Genomic DNA, 23263 nt, shown 5'->3' on the forward strand with positions numbered 1-23263 from the left:
GCGGCCTGGGCCTGGCAGTCTGCACCATCAAGGTCAGGTACGTACATCTTGATACCAAAGAGCATTTCGTATGGGGTCCGCCCACCCAGAGACCTTCTAGGGAGATTATTAAGCGCACGCTGCACGCCATAGAGGTGGGTCAGCCAGTTTCTACCAGTGCCTATAACACGGGCTGTCAAAGATTGCTTTAAGTCGCGGTTCATTCTTTCTACTACAGAATTGCCCTCAGGCCTGTAGGGACTTGAAAACTTCACCTGTACTCCCAACGAAACCATAGCATCCTTGTACGCCTTAGAGGCGAAAGCCGGACCCTGGTCCGAATGGAAAGTACCACAAGCAAAGATTCCCACAAAGACACGCAAATCCTTAATGACAGTTCGCGAATCAGCGCTTCGATGCGGCCATACCCATACAAAGCGTGTGCATGAGTCAACTGCTACTAAGATGTATTTATACGCAGTATCAGAAGAAAAAGGACCGCAGTGATCCAAATAAACACAACCAAGTGGTTTATTAGAGATGTACAACCGTGTCTGAGGCGGACGCGCAGCAGTAGAAGGCTTGATCTGCTGACAAATGTCACACATAAGGACATAATCGCGCGTCTGTTTGTACAGTCCCCGCCACCAGAACCTCTGTTGTAGCTGAGATACAGTGGCTGAGACGCCCGCATGCGCAGACGCCACACCTTCATGAGCCGCTGTAATCAGAGAAGCTCTGCGATCCGAGTTGGGAACTAGACGCTCTCCAACTTCAGGAATTTTCACATAAGGAACCTTATCGGGACTTAAGTGGTATGTGTACTTCGAAGGGAACCCCGCAGGATATTTACCTCCCTTCTCCGTGGCAGCAACAGCCGCCAAGATGTCATCATCTATTTTGCTTTTGGACCTCGTGACTGCTGCAACTAAGTATTTTGATACCGCTGACTTCGCTGCTTCATCAGCAAGCGAGTTGCCAACAGCGTGGACCCCCACGCGCTGGTGGCCGAGAGTATGAATCACAAACACGAGCGGCAGTTTCTCTTTAAGTTCCGCCACTCGGACCCAGATCATTTTATGTTTTATTGTGCTACCCTTGGAATCACGAAAATCATTCTGAATCCAAAAGAACAAGTTTTCATTGTAAGACTGGACACAGTAGTAAGAATCACTTACGATTAAAGTCGTCACACAAGGATCAGCGTACTCCAATGCGAGCATAAGAGCACGAAGCTCTGCTAATTGTGCGGTGCAGTCCCCTAGCGTTTGCGTGTGCACAACACTGGACTTGAACTCATCGTTCACCATGGCACCGACTACAATGGCGCAAGCGGAAACGTAGGCGTGTTTAGAGCCATGCGCAACCTGCGCCGAACCATCCGTGTAAATGATACAATGGAAATCCTCCAACGGCCGCATTGCTAAAGGAGCAGGATGAACAAATTCATACTGTAAATACTCCTGCGACCGTAAAGCGGCGTCAAAAATAAACGTGACATCCTGAGATGTCAAGGATGTAGCCCACTGAATCCACCGAGGGTGCAAAGCTTTAGAATTCGGTACACTGGCTTTCGTGACCGCCTCCAAGGCTGGACACGGGGTGACAACCAACATGCGCTTTCCCTGCGACAGGGCACGTTCCTTAAGAATTGCCATCTGCACAGCCGTTAAAACTTTCTCCACAGTGGAAAAACGCAGTTCAGCCGAAGTGTATAAGTGTGACTTGTAAGCAATAGGTACAGTATCCCCTTCATCAAAAGTCAGGTACGTGAAACCCACCGTCCCAGGGATAATTCTTATCACCAGGTTGGTCTGGTTATCACGAGTCTGTAAGTAGTCAGAAGCGAGCATATCAGCCTGCAAGGACTGCAGAATGGCTGAATGCTCAGGCAGCCAGCATGATTTGGAAAAAGATGGTTGTACCAAGGCATATAAAGGCTTGATACGCTGGGCATATTCCGGAATGTATGTCCTCCCGAAATTTAAAAAACCCAGTAAAGACTGTAATTTTTTCAGCGTTGTCGGAGAGCGCAACTGCGCGCACTTCTCCAGGAACTGAGGAGCCAATCCCTCTCCTTCATGGTTAAGTTCATAACCTAGAAACAACACTGTGTACTCCGCAATGTGTGATTTTGCAAAGTTAAACTTGTAACCCATGTCTGCAAAGTTACAAATTATGCTGTTTACTCGACACAGATGCACCCAAAGTTCGTCGTCTGTGAGATAAATGTCATCCACATACGAACATGCAACTGGATCGAAACTCTCTAAAAGAGAGACTATTCGGGCGGAAAACACTCCAGGACTATTTTTATATCCCATTGGGAGTCGTTTAAACATTTTTTGTACGCCGCCGCACGTAAAACTGGTCCATTGGGAACTTAGACCATCTAATCTATGTGCTTAAAAACCATTGGAAATGTCAAGCGTGGTTTTGAAGCGTTTACGCTCAAGACTATTCACTAAGGCAGAGCCGTGAGTATTCTGTACTGCACAGTTACGGCAATGCGAGTTCAAATGCCGGTAATCCAAAACCAGACGATATGAGCCGTCTGGCTTGTTAACAGTAAAAAGGGGATTATTCATTGGTGACACGCACGTTTCAATTACACCTTGATATTCCAATTGTTCAAGGATAGCCGCGACCGAAGCTTTAGCTTCACGCCGTATGGGATACTGGGGTTGTGGCTGCGGCTGTGACCGTAAAGGAATCTCATGGCTAGGGGACAATTTATCCCAGCCACACTGATTTCGGTACACAGCCGGCGCAAGCGCCAGAGCCCACTCTTCTGCAAAATGCAGCGCTTCCACTCTCGATACAGTGTGCGCGAAACTGGGGAGGATTACCTCCTCCCCTCGCGGAGCTGCGAGAACAAAAGGTGGGGGCCAGTCAGCCTCCGAAAGCAAAATGTCATACGTATCCGAAAGATTCTCCCAAAATACCCCTTTTACAGTTCGCTGCATGTCACCTTCAATCAACAGGACAATTTCAAAAAGTCTTTCAGGGGGAGCAACATGTGTATCAGCTGTTTCAATCACAATAAAAGTCTCAGTCGCTGTCACCTTCAACAGTGGACGGAGGGCCTCTCTCACTATGGTAATCTCCGCCGCGCTGTCCAGCAAGGTCAGAGCCCACGTCAGATTCCGAAGCCGCGTTCTCACTATCTGGGGCATATCGATGCGCCGTTAAGGCTGCGACTTTCTTCTTGGCAAACTGCGGTCTCTTTGGCGTAGAGTCGTCCCGCTGAACCCCTTCACTTCGCGTGCGGGGCTGGCCACGTCCTTGCTGGCCACCCCTGCCCCTGCCGCCCCCTCCACCACCGGTTGACGGAGCCGATGAGTCCTGAAAGGAACGAGGAGAGCGTTGGTCAGATGCCTGATATCTGTCAGGCGATTTAATCGTAGCGCGATCGCGCAATTCATAAACTCGATCCGAGTGCGCAGGTTGTGAAGGCGCAGGACTAGAAACCTGTGTCTGTTGTTGTTGTTGCTTACCCTGATTCTGCTTTTTAGGCCAATTTTGTTTTTTGGACTTGGGCTGTCCACCTGTCTCCGAAGACTGTCCCTGGGGCTGCTTCTTCTCCTTTTCAGGAAAAGCTTTTAAACCCTTAGAAGTGCGGCCAACCGTTTTATAAGCCGCCACAATTATCTTTGCCAACTGACGGGGTTTCTCGGCTTCGGGAATTAACGCCAGAGCATTGGCCACCTGAAAGTTCACTGCATCCCCCTTGACATTCGCAAGGATAAGACCGCAAACTGTCTCAAACGAGCCGCTCAGGCGCATACCCAATTCAACCGCCGACTCGGGTCCGTGATCGTCTTGTACACGTTTAAGGACCGCAGACAGGTTAGACACAGACGGGGTGCCATAGCACCTCGAGTAAACCGCTGCGAATGTCTTACCCCATGTTTCACAGTCAGCAAGTTCAGGGGCTAAATCCTTTGGTAAACTAAGCGTAAGAATCCGGTGTTTTTCACCCGGAGTCGTATTAGGAAACACACCCTCCAGCTGGTCGAATTTCTCGGCAAGCCAGTAAGGAAAATCATCCTTATTCTCTGGCTTTCTGCCCATTACGGAATTCACCAAGACAGGACTGATTTTCAAACCAGCCTGTTCCGCTCGAAGCTGCGCACCTGCGGGGGCTGCGCCATGAATATTACGACCAATGTAATGAACAAGCGCTCTAATCACGTCAACCGCGACATCATGAAGACGCCGCAGATCACCCACATTACAAGTGGCGCGATTAGGATGAGGAGTAAATCCACCCAAGGCGGGCCAGTTTGTGCCCGGAATGGACAACGGACCTAACCTCGGAGCCGTTAAAGAATGGGGTAGGACGCCACCAAACCAAACTCCGTGCTGCCAAACATCTATAGGTACTTCCAGTGCCCTGTACGGAGCATAAGCCGCCGGAACAGCCGAGGCAGTGTATGAATGGTAGACACCCGAATTAGCGTCTACTTCCGGAAACGTCACCCAGGAATAAAACAATTCGTACGGGTACGCATGTTCCGCACTCACCACTAGAACCACAGCCAAACCTTCCGCAGGGACATTATATGCCCGCAAGTGGTCGCGAACCGCGACGCGGCTATGCTGCACTATGTCCACGGCCATGTTAGCACAGGAAGTGAAAAAAGACAAAGAACACTTTGTAGCACAACTGGGTAGTAATTCAAAGAAACCGTTTACAGAAGAATTCAAGCTTGAAAAGACCTATTTCAAAAACAGGTAGGTTTTCCGACACCACCGTTCACCGGAAACGGGAATGAAGGTGTCAAGGTATGAATGATATACTACTCGAGTGTCATGAAATAAGGCCAACCAATCCGTTGGGCGCCATGTAGCAGGGTTTCCGTTCTCCCACAGAACTGTGCATAGAGATCTAGAACCTCAGTGAGTTAGGATGATCCAAAACTCATCTCAGTGTCAGAAATCCCCTTACCTAGCTAGCTACAGTGTCTCATGGATCATTATGGAATGATCCATGTCTTAGACAAACCAGAACATGATCTTTAGAATACCTCAGGAATCGTGGAACACATGAACACTCTTTCGTTATATAATCATTTCAAACCAAAACTGAGAGTCAAAGAACACAAGTGCAAGTTTGAAATATTTATTATTCAATGCAAAGTTCTCAAACGCAGTATCTTGTATAATACCAAAATGCAGATTATAAAAATCAGAGTCAGCAGCATAGTCACTAATCCATAGTAAGCAAAAGGTGCTAGCATGTTATAATGCAAATTCTATAGAAATCTATATCACCTATATTTCGCGCACCCTATCTAGCATATTATTTTATATATATGAAGGTCTCATTCGGGCTTTAGCAGGGCGGCCCCATACCTCTCAATGTCAGTAGGAGCAGATCACATCAACAGCTACCAGCTCTCTTCATGCGCAGCACCAAGTGTCTACGTTCATTCCGTGTAACTCTATCTTAAACCCGCGTAGAGCCCAAAATGTTGGCATCAACATTATTTGTGTTATGTCTAATGTGGTGCGAGGATCAGGCCTCTCAGCAACCTTGTGTTAGGTTAATCTTAGAGTGTGCAGCTCTCAGTGTGCAGACAGTTGTACCAAGTGTACCAGGCGAAGCTGATAGCATAGAAATAACATATTATTCTCAAATAAACCACCTCACCGCTTCTAGGGTGAAAGCTACAACAACAAGTATGTGTCGTGTGCAAAACTGAAGCCGAAGGCAAACCGGCTGTTTAAACATGTAATACACTCATGCTAACTTAACGCAATATATGTAATGAAGTATCCATATGACAATAGTTTGGGTGGGAAACCAGTAAAACCCCAACTAACTGAAAATCCTGAAAAAACATTTATTAAAAATAATCTAAAAACTCCAAAAAAGAGTTGGGATGGTAATAGACAAACCACTCCCAGGGAAAAACATTTCCAGTCCAGAGGAAGGTCTCCTCAGCGGAGAGAGAGATCTCTAGGCCGAGAAGACAAGTCTCCCCAAAGGGAGCCCTCTGAAAAAAGATATAACCTTAGAGATAGGGATAAAATAAGAAAACCTGACAGATATCAAGATGTTGATACATGTTCCTCTCGATCCTTCTCACTCAATCTTTCTCGATCTTCCTCACAAAAATCGGAAAGAAGAGGACGGTCAGAACACAGAGAAGAGGACGTCAAGTCCAAAGACAAGGAACCTGCTCATCAAAGTAAAAAAATTACAATTTCCCAGAAAGAAGGTAGCAAGTATTAAGATTAAACATGCCGAGAATTCTGAGGACACAACTGAAAAACGGAGAGTGGGCACAGACAATGCTAGACAGCGCTGCAGACGTGACCATAGCTCGCAAGATCCTGATGAATCTTCTGGAGACAGTGGACACGAATGAGTACATTCAGGTGGAAACTGCAGACACACGAGTTAGTGTGCCCCATAAACTATATGAAATAACATTACGTATAGAGGGAGATAAAATTAGGAAAATAAAAGGTCTCGTTTGGGAAAAACTTTCAAAAGGCTATGACATTCTGTTAGCTGAGAAAGACTGGCCACCAGAGTTTGTCAGGGAGTTCCCTCATGGCGAAGAAATGATTATGCCTGCCTTCTCGAATCATATCCCAATTCATAAAAAATACACACTCGCAAGAAAATGGGCAGTGGCCCAAGCTCCTGCATTATATAAAAATCATGTAGGATGGGATGAGGATTCGCCTCACCACATAATCCAGTTAAAAAATCAGCCCACTGCACAAAGGCAGTACCCAGTTAAACAAGAAGCTAAAAAGCAAGTCAGGGAGATCTTGGATCAACTTGAATATCAAGGGGTGATTGAAACATGCACCTCACAAATGAACAATCCTTTGTTTCCTGTCTCCAAGCCAGACGATTCATATCGTCTAGTTTTGGACTACAGACACCTAAATTCCTGTTGTAAAACATTTGCAGTACAAAACTCACATAGTGCAGCACTAATGAATAACATTGTGCGCAAAAAATATAAAACAACATTAGACATCTCTAATGGATTCTTTTGTCAAAACATTGCACCTGAAAGCAGGTATTTGACCGCTTTCTCAATAATGGGGTCACAAAAACACTTCTGTCGACTCCCACAGGGATTCAAGAATAGCCCAGGATTATTCTCAGCAAGGGTAACAGAGTTACTACAAATATATGATGATGAGGCATTATCCTATGTCGATGATATCTATCTCACAGATGATGACCTGGAGACTCACTTAAAAAGAGTGAACACCATAATACTTGGGTTCGCATCAGAGGGTTACGAATTCAATTTTAAATAGTCACGAATTGCCCATCTAACTGTCCTGTTTTTAGGATATGAATTATCAAGTGAAGGCAAGAGCCTAGCTGACAATTTCTTAGAGGAATGTGCTGTACTCCAAGCACCAAAAACGCGGAAGAATTTACAATCAATACTAGATTTCCTGAATTTTAGAAGAACATACATTCTAAATTATGCAGAGAGGGTTAAACCTCTCTGTGAATTAATAAAAAAAGATTTCAAACCAATCAATTGGACTCAGAAACACACAGAGATTTTGAGATCATTGCAAACAGACATGTTAGCTAAAACAAAATTACAAACTCGCGAAAGCATACGCAATCTTGTAATGCGACACATCCCAGGAAGATGCGGATTCACATACCTGACCTCTAATGAGGGAGAAACGGTACCTATAGCTTACAAATCACATTTGTACCCTCAAGCTGAAATGAAATTCAGTTCAACTGAAAAAATTCTGACTGCGGTTCAAACTGCTGTAGCAAAAGAAAGAGCCCTAGCCCAAGGCAAGAGAATAACTGTTTATACAGCAGAATCAGCCCTTGAGGCATTAACAAGTCCATGCAATCTGAATACAGTGGCATTAGATCCAAAATGGATACAATGGGAAAATTCTCTTGCTACAGAAGATGTGAAATACTATTTTGACCCGAAACAGAAAAAACTAGATGATCTAGAACATGGGTACTCACAAACTTTCTCTCGGGGGGCCAAATTTACAGTGTGGTTTGTGTCCGAGGGCCGCACCGGTGGGGGCGGGGTCAGTGGGAAAGGGGGCGGGGTCAGTGGGGAAGGGGGCGGGGCGAGAGCAACAAAAAAAACTGCAACCATGAGGTTGATCACAGGTCCCTGCAGCGGACGCCTTCGTCCACTGAGCCACCAGACCCAGCATACACACATCTCTCTCTGTCTCCCTCCCTCTCTTTTTCACTCTCTCTCCCTCCCTCTGTCTCCCTCCCTCTGTCTCCCTCACTCTGTCTCCCTCACTCTGTCTCCCTCACTCTGTCTCCCTCACTCTGTCTCACTCACTCTGTCTCACTCACTCTGTCTCACTCACTCTGTCTCACTCACTCTCTTTGACTGTCTCACTCCCTCACTCTGTTTCCCTCTCGCTCACTCTGTTTCCCTCTCGCTCACTCTGTTTCCCTCTCCCTCACTCTATTTCCCTCTCCCTCACTCTATTTCTCTCTCCCTCACTCTATTTCTCTCTCCCTCACTCTGTCTCCCTCTCTCTCCTTCTCTCTCCCTCATTCCCTCTGTCTCCCTCGCTCTCCTTCCCTCTCCCTCTCTCTGAGGTCTTCCTCGCTCTCCTTCCCTTTCCCTCTCTCTGAGGTCTCCCTCGCTCTCCTTCCCTTTCTCTCTCTCTGAGGTCTCCCTCTCTCTGAGGCCTCCCTCTGTTTGCCTCCCTCTCTCTGCTTCCCTCCCTCCCTCTCCCTCCCTTTACCTCCCACTCCCTCCCTCCTTCTCCCTCTGCTTCCCTCTCCCCCTCCCTCTGTCTCCGTGCCTTTCCCTCCCTCAGTCTCCCTCCCTTTCCCTCTCACCCTTGCTCTCCCTCCCTATCCCTGCCTTTCCCTCCCTCCTTCTCGCTCTCCCTCCCTTTGACTCCCTCCCTCCGTCTGCCTACCTTTCCCTTCCTCCCTCTCCTTCACTTCATATGGTCTTGGTACTCTGGGGTGCCTTGCAATATCCTTTTAATGCAAATCACAGGGTACTTTATTTCTTATAATATATGGTGACTCCATCACCCTTCCCACACACTGCTTAAAGTCCTTGGGTTGTTGCACTTTCATATGAAATCGATAGTATGTTTGCTGACCTGATGAATAAAAGTCACACCTGTACCACAAAATTAAACACACCAAAGGGCAGTTAGACTTTTTTGCAAAAAGATATTGGAATTAGTTTAATACATGTCAGATTTTTAAAAATGTTGTAGTGCAGAAGCAATATGCATGGACAGAAACAGAGATGATATATTTTTCCATCATTTTCTAATGCATGCATGCAAAAAAAATATATATATGTTGCCATAAATGTCTCCGTTGTACAGATCATCGTTCATTCAGAAAATGCGAGGTTTCGTTTTTGCATGTTTAAATTGCAGCTTTAATAATGCTCCATATCCTCCCTTTCACCTTTGCCGCTGACTCTGGCAGCAGGCGTGATGTCAGAGCTCAGCTGTAATAAGGCATTACAGTTGATCAGCTATGTCAGTTCTTTTTCCTAGAGATGTCACAAGACGCCTACCGTATGGAAATCTGAGACACGCTTTAATATAGGGATTCCAGTCTCTCCTATATTATAAACGCCCTTTTAATGTTATACTAATGTTGTACAAAATGAGCGGGCGCTTTAAAATCCACCCCCTGCCCCTCCCATCTTCCCCCTGAAATCTGCTCATCATAAATAAAGTGCAGGTTCTGAAATACGGCTGGCGAGTTATTATTCAACATTAAATGTGCTCGTCAAAATGCTGCCTGATGGGATCGGAAAGTGGGCCCTGTCACAAAGATAGCACCAAGTAGAACCACTGACCTTTTGCAGGAATACACTCACTGGGTGTACATTACATTACATTACATTGAGGGTGCACAACTTCAGCCAATGGTGAGTGGGGTTGCGTTACGGCTGGCAGGCTGAGGTACTTCAATTTGTATGAGGGAAAATTTATTTGCGTACCTAAAACCCAATTTTGTGGGTTATAGACGTGGCTGATCGCTAGTGAAAAAGGTTACTTTGCTTGTAAGCTGAATTTAAATACTAAAACATCCTTAAGCATCAGATTAGTCAAGCACTAGTTAACGAACTGGTGGTTGAGTATAATGCAAAAATACCCAAGGGCAACAACAGTACTCTCTCGCTCCAACAGATGTTTCAACAACTGCTCTTATTTTTCAGGAGTAAGGTTCAGAGCTTCATCTCTGCGAACAGCTCTCCCCGAGAATTAAAGAGGAATGAATTGTAATTACACCAAACGCAAAGGGCGAGCTGTCCCCATAGACAGCCATCCATCACACCGCAGATTCCCCCAGGGACACAGAGGTCAAACATTGGTCACGGGCCTTACTCTGTCCCAGGTGGGACAGTGGCACCACATTACTGAAAATGCTGAAATAGCATTGGGCAGGGTCGGCTTTAGCGTTAGTAGCCCCCCAGTGCGAGAGCCTTTGTGGCCCCCCCTTCCGCCTTCTCTAAGGATGCCTTCACTATTTCCTTTCAGTGCTTCCCCTCATTTCTTTATAGCCACCCTCTCGCAGTGAATTGTTATTATTGCGATGCCCATTCTAATGTAGGGTCACAGAGCGCTTTACATAAAACGCAAATTATTCAGTCAATGAATCCTACAAGAGAGTAAATCCTTCTCCCTCCCTTTCCCTCCCACTCGCTCTCCCTCCCTCGGTCTGCCTTCCTTTCTCTCCCGCCCTCCCTCCCTCTTTCTCCTCACCCTTGCTGTGTGTGCCCAGGCTGTGACAGCTTCCAGGCGCAGGCCCACACACACACAGCCGCACCCGAGCTCTTGACAGATCCTTAATAGACGATTAGCATGTTAATTATGCCTTGATCACCTCTCAGCGCCCCTGCAGCCCCACTCGGACTACGGCGGGAATCGCCCGTCCCCCACAGAGCAGCAGAGTTGCCGAGTGGCGCTCTGGTTGCAGACAGACTTAAAAAAAACAAAAAAAACTCGGGTACGATATTTACAAGGTCCGCGGGCCGCCAGGGAAGGCTTGCCGGGCCGCCACTGGCCCGCGGGCCGTACTATGAGTACCCCTGATCTAGAATATGAACAAGAATATCCTCTGCCAATCGAAATTCTGCCTCTGGAACAATATACCTGCGTAATCTATATGGACAGATTCGCACAACACTACGATGTAGATAAAAAATCCTACAATGCAGCGTGCGCGATTGTTAAAGGTCGCTGGCGCTCTGGTAAATTCAAACCAATGATTACCAAAACTGAATCACTCAGAAACTGTTCAGCTCAGCGAGCTGAAATAAGATCTTTAAAGATGGCGCTTGAAAATGCTGATAGAGAATTCCCCACACTGATAGTGTGTGATTCGCATTTCTGCATCAAGTCATACAACAGTGACATGCAGACATGGAGTAAAAACGGTTACAAAGATGACAGGTGCCAAAATAAAGCATAAAACGCTTTGGGAACAAGCAGTTCTTTTAAATAAAGAACTACAGAAGACTCGCGTGATAGACGCACTGAGTCCTCAGCGTGATGGCGTTCACGTCGCAGGGAATTCATTGGCTAACACAGCCACAGCGGAAGCAGTTCAACCGGCTTCCATAGCCACTAAAAAGCGTTCAGAAAAACACATAGATGGGGAAACCATGCTGGCAGTAAAAGCCTCATTAAAAGGCGATTATGCAGCATTACCTCTCAACTATCCACTCAGTAATACATACATAATTGATGCAAACTCTGTTGCTTTTGCTCAAATCCCTGGAGTGGGGGATAGAGTAATTCCAAACACGAACCGGAGAGTTTTCTTGATTGAAAGCGCACACATGGGACTGGGTCCGAGGCACCAACAGATCTTGAAATCTCTAATAGAATTACAATCAGCGTACTGGTGGCCGGGAATGAGCGTGCAAATTTACAAATTTGCAATGGATTGTCCATACTGCAACAGAGATCGCAGTTGTGAACCGGAACAGACAATTGCCAGGACACCTTTATTAGGAAGCATAAGGCGATCTATACGCTGAAATCCAGCAGGAGAAATGCATCCCAATAATTATTAAGACTAGATTCACTTGAAAATGTAGACACCAGCGCTCGGCTGACGCCTGAACTGTTATAAAAGATTTGTGAGTCTATATCGGCACATACGCAATTGGCATGCTACATTCTGACCAGGGTCCTGCTTTTAGCTTTCGGGCTTACAAGGAGGCCATGGCCCTCATGGGCATTGCATTGCGGTACTCTTCTCCCTTCCATCCTGAGGGAAATGCGATAGTGGAAAGAAAAAACCGGGACATAAAGCAATCTATAACGGCGAGGGTATTAGGTTCGGGTGATGGGTGGGTCAAACATAGTCTTAATAATCTGCCAAGAAATTCTCTAAAAGGTCTCACTCCATACGAACTATTGTTCGGTACTAGAATGCACATTCAGGATCTTGATTGTCACATTTCAGTGGTAGAAGAAAAATCCTTTGATATCAAAGACCGTTTGGCTGTTTTACAGGATTTAAATGAAACAAGAAAAAGCCAGAGTAACATAAAGTTCAAACAACAGCCGACAGCCACTAAAGAAAAACCACCTGTCCCAGCAAGAACTGTCTGGATTCCAAAGTTTGGGGATCTGGTCAGAGAGAAGATCGCGGTGAAGAAGGAATTTGGGCCTTCTTACAGAAAAGCAGTACCTGTCTTACCTGTCAGCGGAACAAGATCAGTTGTACTACAGCCCCTTGCTAGTAAAAAGGAGAACAGAGTTGTATCCACTAACCTGGTAAAACCACAATCATGTGGCCAATAATAAGTAGTAGGCCCAGTGGACTCCCAAGAAATAGCAGAATACCGAAATTTGCTACGATCCAAGAGGCTCAAACTGAGAGACTAATCACATTTGATAAACCTGCAGTGAATAAAAAAGGACTATGCAATAATGCTATGGAACTTGTGCCTCTTGAAACCCAAATTGCAACAGTTCGTCAAGAAACACCAGTCTACAATGATGTAGCCTCTGACTATGCTAATGAAACAAAGAAAAATGCAAAAGCAAATGAAAATCCGGAAATAAGTCCAACAATTGACAGAACTGCATCTGGCTACTTCATCAATTTCGATGATTTTTCTGAAGATCCAAGCGAGCATGAAGAAACCAATGCAACAAAAACTTTCAAAGACAAAGTAATTGACATTTTTGGCCAACTAAAAGAAACGTATCTGATTTCACCATGGATTGAATTTTGGATAGTGTTAGGTGTACTTTTTCTCCTGCTTTGGATCATCATGGTTCTATGTTTGGGAAAGTTCATTGCTGGAAAATATAGTACAATGGACACAGCAAGTCTGAACATCAACTTGGTCCTAAAGCCTCACACATCCTCTCACATCGAGAAAAGAGAACTGTCATCAGTAAACATCCCAGCCAATCCAATACCCAGTGGGGTAGCACGGGACAGAACTGATTATGACATTTTTGGCCCGGTTGAGCTCTTGAAATATCCACACCAGTTCAAGGTTTCATTAAGTGACTTTGTGACACCAAGTACTTTCTCTGATGATTGGGACTTTGAAAACATTAATAATATGATGTCAGATTTAGTAATGTCAGCCAAATTTACAGAACATGATTACTTACATGGTTCATCGAATTATGAAGAGTTATACTGTTATAATCATTTTGGTGATCACTATTTGCATAAAACTGCTCAGCCTAGAAATGTTTTATCTTATAACCAATGGGAACACTGTCCAACTCCGCCGAAAGGCAGCTCGAAAACATTTTATGAGAAATTCCAGTACTTCTCGGGGTTTAACAACAGTGATCCAGAAATGTTTTATTTTAAAATGCTAATTAGGACAGGAATGAAAACAATGTTGACAAATACTAAATTGATTTATTCTGAAAAATGTTATGACAAAATGTCTACATTTGGTTTCGAATTTTGGAAAAACAACATTGAAACAAAAACGATGTGGGGTACCAAAGATTGGCAAGTACAAGGCCTAGAAGCATTATTTAGGGCCTGCATGATCCCAGAACAAATGATATTCTTGAATGACACAATTCAACAAACTACTTGTCTTGGCCTAGCTAAGATAAAAGACTTAAATACACCGTCTATTCCGAAACCCATAACTGATAGTAATAGCACTACAGATGTGGAGATAGACGTATCCCATACTTTACACCAAAACATAACACATCCTGATTGGAAAAAGTGGTTGATCTGGCCAACAGACACAAATAACTGTCAAGATAGATTACTGAACAAAACACAGGGGTTCCAAATGACCAGACCAGACCCAAGATACTCCCAGAGACAACATCCAGGGATAGTTACAACATACAGTGTAGGGAAACTTTTGCTTGAGTGGCTAGAGAAATCTACACTGGCTGAAATTAAGCAACACTTGACTTTACTTAAAGACGGCGCTGACTTGCGTGATTTCATACTGGGACCACGCAAACAGCGTCAAAAACGTTTCATAGCGGCGGGTGTATACGCTGCGTACAACGAAGCTTGGAAAGTAATGCAAATTGAAACAGCAGAAAAAATACGAGAAATTGATTGTATAAATTTGGAAAAATCACTTTCTGTAGTGGACAATGGGTTAACGACTCTGTCCTCCAGAATATATTCACTGGACAGCATTGTATCATCTGCTATTGATATAATAGAGCAGGACTTACTAATGTTACAACATGGTCAGTCTCAATTACGTTCTATTGTACAGCTTGGTTGGACGTTGCAAAATCTGCGTTCAGGCTACGTACCATGGCGTTTAATCAAGACAACGTCAGTATTCGGTATCTTTAACCTTACTGATAAACAAATCAGTTTGGCACAAAAAGGAGCAGACTATACGATTCTGAGCATTGAAAAACCTGAGAGATTACCATTGACAATGTCAGGGAGACCTGTCATTAAATGGATAATACACGGAACAATTTCAATTCCGATAACAACTTTCCAGTTTAAACACTGCCAAGAGTATATACCTGCGGGCCAGTATGAAAGGTTGGGTAAAGAATACATCAAATCAACCTGGGGTTTACCTTATACACACAAATGTTATAGTGAAGGGAAAAATGAAGTATTCCTTAGTGGTAAAAATTGAAAAAAATCACTAAGCTGTACACTTCTGTGTCAAGGTATTAACTTGCATGGAGCCTGCGAAGGGTCTTCAAATAACCTTTCATGTCACCTGCATGGCACGCCTGCAAAACAGATAGGGCCATTTTTTAGACAACTTTCTAACTGCAGTTACATTTTAATAAGTGACTACAGCTGTTGTGGAATGGTGCCAGGGAAAGCCTATCTCGTGACCGTAACTTCCAGGGTCGTTTGTTGTATGCAAGTATTGTATCCACACAGCAATCCACATATGGGGGCTGCGTTATGGCCTTTCTTGAATATCTCTTCTATTCGAATTGATACTTTAAGCAGAATGAAGTCTATTCTTTTACAGATAACTGTGCCTTTAACGTCATCCAAAGAAACTTATGATCTGCAAGTGGCAAGGACATTGACAGAGATACATTCCCTTTTATCGACTAATTGCCCTGTGAATTTCGTAGAAATGTTAAGCCAAATCTTAAACATGTCTGATACCAGTGGCATCGCACATGTATTTAAGACAGTTTTTTCTGGACTGTTAGCACCCTTTGAAACAGTTCTGTGCATCTTCCCGAATTTTGTCCATTCTGTCTTTGGCAGCCTACCCTTAATCTTGGGACTCGTGGCAGGAATTTTATTTTTGTTCCTTCTCTCCGACATGGCAAGCCAATCCATAGACAAGACTCCAGCAACAATGGAAAAAACGATCCTAGCAATACGATACGGAGACCGTATCACTAAGGTCCTCGGATTGGCCCGGTTTCTTTCATTCAGACCAATCTGGCAGAATTGCATCTTACCTGTGCTTCGATGCCTGCTATGCGGAGAAGAATGCGTGTTGGACGTCTGTCTTACACTACCATCAGCAGTACCAATGGATATCGATACTTTGCTTGGTCCTGTAACGACTTTATTGAGACTTCACCACTACAAGTAGGTGGCGGTGAGGTACGAGAGGAAAGCAGCACCAAACAGGTACAACCTTCTGTGAGCATTGCTGATCCAAACATCGATGATAGCAATCACGCACAGAATTGCACAGTTGCAGTATTTTCAAACTTGGTCGAACTTTCACCTGATGTTGTAGACCAATTTTTTTTGAGTCTGTCTGATATGATGTTCTCTCCAGTCAACGAGAATAACTCTTAAAAAACAATGAGCACACAGCGTTCCCTGAACTCTGAATTCGGACTTCAGTTTTGATAAACAAAGCTACGAAAATATTTGAAACTATTTTTTCCCCTGAAAGCGAAATAATTTTTTTCCATTTTCCAAAATATTTACCTTTTTTTTGGCACATTGTACTCTGCTTAAAGTAGAACTATTCTTAGAGAACAGAGCTTCTATTTTTAGGATACTAGAGACAATATTTTACCTCAGCCTCTAGCACATATACAGCATTTTGTATAAATATGTGATGGAATGGTCTCAACCTTCTTTTCTGTATTTAGAGCCATTTCATGTGTAATTTTCACAATTCATTCAGCGATAAATATATGCATTTAACTGAATGATGACACTGATTGAAAAGCGTACAGTACCAATACTCATTTTCGTGTATTTACCATATACCATTTCAAATGCGAAATATGTATTTTGGGGTGGGTTGGAAAACACACATGCATCGTTATATGTTTACTATTGCTTAGTTTTTAGTAATGATGGACATTAATCCGTGGAGTGGGTGTTGTGTTTCTATCTAGGACCCTAATTCGATATTCCCAATTTATGCCCTTATGTGCTTATAACAAACTATATCCTTATAAAGGCATAAGAATCATATCCATATTTAGTAATAGCCCATGCGGTTCAAACACGGCAAGGCTACTCCCCTAGACTCCTAGAAAGTACAACGCGTTCTTTAAACAAACCAAGCCTCCAGCAGCCCGGGAAATCCCCCCTCCTTTTGTTTTGATTTGAACAAGAACTCCTGGAGTCCAGAAAGAACTGTTAGTTCTTAGTGACGTCTTATGTCCAACCTTGCGTCAAACCCGGCACCCTTCAGGTATAAATATACCAACAGTTGCCTTAAGCAAACACACAGTGGTTTGGAGCAGAGCGGCTATCTACTTGCCCGAGAGCCCAGCTGGTGCGAGAGCCCACGGATGCCGCCCCTCCCGTTTGACGCACTGAAAGAGACGCTGTCTTTTTCTCCAGCCGAGAAAATCCAGCTCCGGTGTTTCCAGCCACCCTTGCGGGTTGCTGGGAGATCGAGTACTGAAGAAAGAGATACTAGACCTCCCACATTCTATTACCAAGGTACGGAGCTGACTAAACCTTTAAGAGAATTCTTGATTCAGATTCTTGGCAAAACCAACTTAACCAACTTAACTTAAACTGCTACTTACTTACTCCTTCCCAGGTATTAGGCTTAGGTCAGGTACGCCGGGGTAGGCGTAGTTAGAAGCACCAGTTGAGCACGTTAGTCAATGTTTTTATGTATGTATATATTTTATCTATTTTAAAGTATCATATGGCTAAGAAACCATATCAATGCTTTTACAGTATTATTTTATAATACTACTTTTACTGTACGCACTTTACTTTATAAGTATTGCAATTGTGGCAATTAAGAAGACTGCTCAATAAATACCACCTTTTATTGAAAACGCCCGTCTCTCTATTTCTCTGCACTCTGGTGAAACTAAGTATGCACGGTTGACTGAGTGAAATAGCTTCCTATTGTTTTCACACGACTCTAGAGATACACTCTTTTCTGAGGGAGCAAAGTTGTCATGTTTCTATAGTTGTCAGAAGCTAATCCCTTCTTGTCTAAATCCGGAGAGTTAACTCTTTCCTGAACATTTGAGAAAGTTTCTAGTGACCTCTGAGCTAGCTGGCAAAACTAATTAAGTCTAATATAGTCAGTAGAGACCTAGTCGACCTCAGTCCTACGTCTACACTGCTGTTTATATTATTCCAATGCGCAGAGCCTATTGGGAATATAGGAACTACACTACAGCGTGTTGCCTACGCATTCAACCGAGTACGATACTTTGGGGGGGGAGGTGCGGGAGTATTTTAACCTGACATTACATGACCCCCTACATAGTTCAAATATAAGACCTCTACAACATGGTGGTGCTTGAGCTGCGCTACTGAATATAATACAGACTCACAAACTAGTCGACATCTGAAGTAAAAAAAAACAACCAGAATTTACCTATTGCTCAGCAATCCACAGTTTGGCCTCAAGGCTGGACTTCTGATTGGGGACCAAGAATGTACTGGGGTCGACACATGGCATTATATATATGCCCCTTTCACTTTCTGACCATTCTCCTGTTATAATTATGCTACACCTGCCATAGGCAGACGGGGCGTGTCGACTGTGCTGCCTGCAACAAACCATGCTCCTGGACATGGTGTTTGGGGTGAAAAGTAAGCATGCTGTAATGGTGTGTTTTGATATGAATAAGATTTCTGTGCAGAGATGCGAAACAGTGTGGGAGGCCTTTAAGGCTATAATGCGAGGAGAGTGCATATCAAAGAGAAATGTAGAACTTGGGGCAAGTGGTCACTTGGAACTTATTTTCAGAAACTGAATATGATAGCACACCGATTCTTGTATAGACTTAGTCTTAGACAAGCGAGTTTCATTTTGGACAAAGTTTTGTCTGGAACTAATCTACAGGAAAAACAGTGATAAATTACCAGTATTTCTTGATTATATTTTATTTAGCCGAATCAAAATGTATTTCTTTAGAAAAAACAATCAGGTGCGTGGTAAAGAGATGCTTTACAAGAACCCCAAGTGATAAGAAAACCAACACCATAAAGAAAGAAAAAGTGACAATATACGTGGGCATAAATGGAGTATTGGTTATTGTTTTATAAGACAGCCAATTTCATTACATATACTTATGTACCCAACAGCCATAGAGAACACCATCCACCCCTCCCAAGAACTCTGCAACACCCTCTCAGACTACTTCCAAAGCAACATCACCAACAAATTTCCCCCTCCAACCTACCACCCTCAAACAACCAGTGAACATTAGCCAAACAATTACCGCCTGGTCTACGCTCACCGCCCTGACCAGCTCAGCCATCATGTCTTCCATCCACTCTGGGGGCACCCGCCGACTCCTGCCACCTCTTCAACCATGCAATGAACCCAATCGGCACGCAACTCACCAGCAACCTCAACACCTCCATCTCCACAGCAATCTACCCGGACAGATGGAAACTCGCAGATGTCAGACCCCTCCTAAAAAAAAAATTATTGACATTTTTCCATTATACATACATCATATCGTTCATTCTCGATGATTTGGACATTCAATTGATCCCGCGTAGGGACTGATTACAATGACACCTTAGGATTTGGGTTGAGGACTGTCGTGCCTGATTGCTGCCTCTGATGACATCAGAACACTCCTAGACTGTGGAGAAACTGCAGCCTTGATCCTTCTCAACCTCTCCGCAACGTTTGACACAATGTTTCTCACAACACCCTCATCAACAGACTCTATAACATAGGCATCCAGCAAGATGCCCTCAAGTGGATTCTCTCCGTTCTCACAGGATGCACACACAGCATCCGACTACCTCCCTTCACTTCTACCCCATAAGACATCATATACAGTGTACCACAAGGATCATCCCTCAGCCCCACCCTGTTCAACATCTGTATGACCTCCTTGCAGACGTCGTCAGATCCTACGGACCCAACAAAATCTCCTATTCAGACAACACTCAAATGATTCTCTCTCTCACCGAGGATCTTTCCAGTGGCAAAATCAACTTTTGCAACACCATGACCAATGTATCCAAATGGATGATAGACAAAAGCCTCCAACTCAGCTCTGACAAAACTGAAGTACTGATCTTTGGCAAGAACTCAGCTGCGAGCGTGCAGAACTCTACCTACACCCACACCAACTGACCATGCGCGCAACCTCTGCATCATCCTTGATAGCCAACGGACTATGAAATGTCAGGTCAATGCAGTCGCCTTCTCCTGCTTCCATACACTTCACAAACTCTGCAGGCTCTTCAGATGGATCCCACTTAATACCGGGTAGACCGTCACTTAGGTTCTTGCCACCAACAGCCTCGACTACGGCAGCTCCCTCTACATCGGCATCTCCACCCAGCTCCTCAAAAGACTCCAGACCATACAAAACGCCGCAGCCAAATTCTTCCTGGATCTCCCAAACTAACCCACATTGCCCTCCGCCTGAGACACATCCATTGGCTCTCCATCCAGAAGAGATGCAAGTTCAAGATCTTCACACACGTCTACAAAGCCCTTCATGGCATAGGACCTGCCTACATCAACCATTGTCTGAACCTCCACCATCCCTCGGGACACCTGTGCTCCTCTTTACTTGTCCTTTTCACCCCCTCCACCTCTGTCGCAGCCACGGCGGTGGCCGCTCCTTCTCCTTCAGCACTGCCAAGACCTGGGACGACCTTCCCTCCGTACAGCCACCTCACTGGCAGACTTCAGAAAGAGACTCAAGACCTGGCTCTTCGATGGAGACCCAACACTCAGATACCCCGAGGAGTGACAGTATTGACTTATACAAATGCTGATGATTGATTGATTGAAACACAAAGGTAGGGTCTCAGTGTATAATTCATACAGAAATAGGGTCTGTATTTTGTTGGTATCAATAGCGTTTTGGCCATTTAGCAAATACTAGGGTCTCATCAAGACTGAAATGAACCTGGAGAACTGAGGGGATGCACACAATTAATGATTGGGACATAGTGCTGGAAGTATTTAAATAAGGATATAAGGGTACATACTGGTTGTATTGCTGAAGGTGGTATAACTACATTATAAAAAGACCACGTGTTTGGCCACACGTAGTGGCCAGGAGAAACACCTAGGGAGAAGTCAGTGGTATGAATATAGCAGGCTTAGGTGGCAAGAATGCATGGGAAAAATGCAAGGAGGAGGTGCAGGGCTGCAGGGTAGCATGTTTCCTGCGATCGAGGGTACATGAATAATACGAGGAACCTCCCATCTCCCGCATCACGGTCCTGCTATGCCCACTGCCATTCCTTGTCTCAAGGACGCAACGCGGCTTTACTGATGCATCTTTATCTTCCTTCTCGGAAGTCCCGAGCATTGTCAATTTCACCTTTAGGAGATTCTCTGACTTGGAGAGCACTTCATACGGCTGTACCTAGTTACCTTCCAAGCACGGATAAGGAACCATTGTATTCCTTCTTCTCCTTACTGCCCACTAGGTTATTCTAATTCCAATGCCCAGCCTCTCATTTAGCAGGTAACATCACAGATGGTTTGAATAAAAAAAAAAACTCCACAGCCTGCATTTATTGAAAGCATCGGGTTGTAATTTTCTCCCAGACACTGGTAATCATTTATTGTATATCTCTCCAAAATCCCCAACTCCTTAATAGGTTCAGTATCCCTTTTACACTATTATCATATTTTATTTCAACAGGGCATCTCTAGGTGTTCTCATACACCTTCCATCTGGGCGTGAACAAGGCAGAGCGCCGCTGCCCCATCCCCACACCAGTCTGAAAATCCCTGGTAGGCCGCCCTGCACCTCCTTGCATTTTGCCTATACATCATCTTGCCCCCTACACCAAATACAGTCATACCACTGACTTCTCCCTAGGTGTTTCTTCGGATAACCATCTGTGGCTGACCCGAGTAGTCTTTTAAAAATGTAACTAGACAACCTTCAGCAATACAACCAGTATGTACCTTCATATCCTTATTTAAATACTTCCAGTACTATGTGTACCAGACGTTAATTGTGCGTGTATCCTCAGTTCCCCAGGTTTATTTCAGTCCTTATGAGACCCTAGTATCTGATAAAGGGTCGAAATGCAGTCAACACCTACAAAAGTCAGACCCTATTTCTGTATGAATTACACACTGGGACCCTACGCTTAGTATATGTAATGCAATTGACTGTCTTATGCTCCCTTATATTGTCATTTTTGCTTAATATATGGTGTTGGTTTTCTTTTCACTTGCGGTCCTTGTAAAGCATCTCTTCACGACTAACCTGATTGTGTTATTTACAAATCATGACTTTGTTTTTTCTAAAGAAATACATTTAGATTCGGCTGAATCTAATATAATTATGAAATACTGGTTCTTTCTCACCGTACTTTAATTCCAGGCAGAACTCAATCTGTCCTATATGTAACTGTTTTTATTAGATTACGTCTATATAGGATTTCCTGCATTATCACATTGAGTTTCTGCAAATGAGTTACAGGTGCACACTTGTCCCAAGTTCTACACTTGATACACGTTTGTGTGGACATTTGGGTTTGCTCTTCTTGCTTAGATGATGGAGGAATTGGCATTTGTAAATCGACTAAAGGCACCCATGCTAGTATAGAAGGTAAACTAAAACAAGTGCCTCGGTACAGCACGGACCCTGATGATACACTTAGATTAATCTTGTTCAAGTTCTGCAACAAGGTGGGTAGAGATTTAAAATACTTTGGGAATTACAGAGCTGCAGTACGGGAAGGGCAAGAGACTAGGGCCTACATTGGCTAGACTACTGAAAACCCAGTGCATATAGTCCTAATAACGACTACCGGAGGCGAAGAGAAAACTCGATCTCTAAATATTCTTGCAAAATTCACGTCTTATAATTGTATGTTATATACCACTACACACCGGTCAGACCAAGAGAGATGTAGACTATTTAGAACAAATCACATTACCATGGTTGGAAGTGGCTTAGTGGGAGTTGCTATGTTCCCTGCTTAACTTGGAGGACATTATCTGAGATAGGAAGGACTTCACGCATGACAAGGCGCCAAGTAGCGATGATCTGCTGGTGAAGTTCAATAAAGAGTATAGTGAATTCCTAGCCTCATACCTCCTTGATAAGTATAACAAAGCTTTACAGAAGGGCGAACCGCATATGGTACTGTAGGTGGTGGTTGTAAATCGCCTTAAACCTGGGAACCCTGCGCAGGAACATAGTGTATATAGACTCATATCCATAATAAATACTGATAATAAAATCCTGGCATTTCATTTGGTACAATTCTTATAGCATGGTCTCATCTTGCTTGTACAATTGCGCTGCATACCGCAGTGACCTGCCACTGATAATCTCCTCACCCTCTTCACTTTCTACATCAAATCAACGCCGGGTTGCTGGTTGCAGTTGTATTTCTCAACGCTGCTAAGGCATTTGATTCCATAGAATGGCCATACTTACG

Source organism: Lissotriton vulgaris, chromosome 2_1 (assembly GCF_964263255.1).
Source record: "Lissotriton vulgaris chromosome 2_1, aLisVul1.2, whole genome shotgun sequence".
In the NCBI taxonomy this organism is placed as follows: domain Eukaryota; kingdom Metazoa; phylum Chordata; class Amphibia; order Caudata; family Salamandridae; genus Lissotriton; species Lissotriton vulgaris.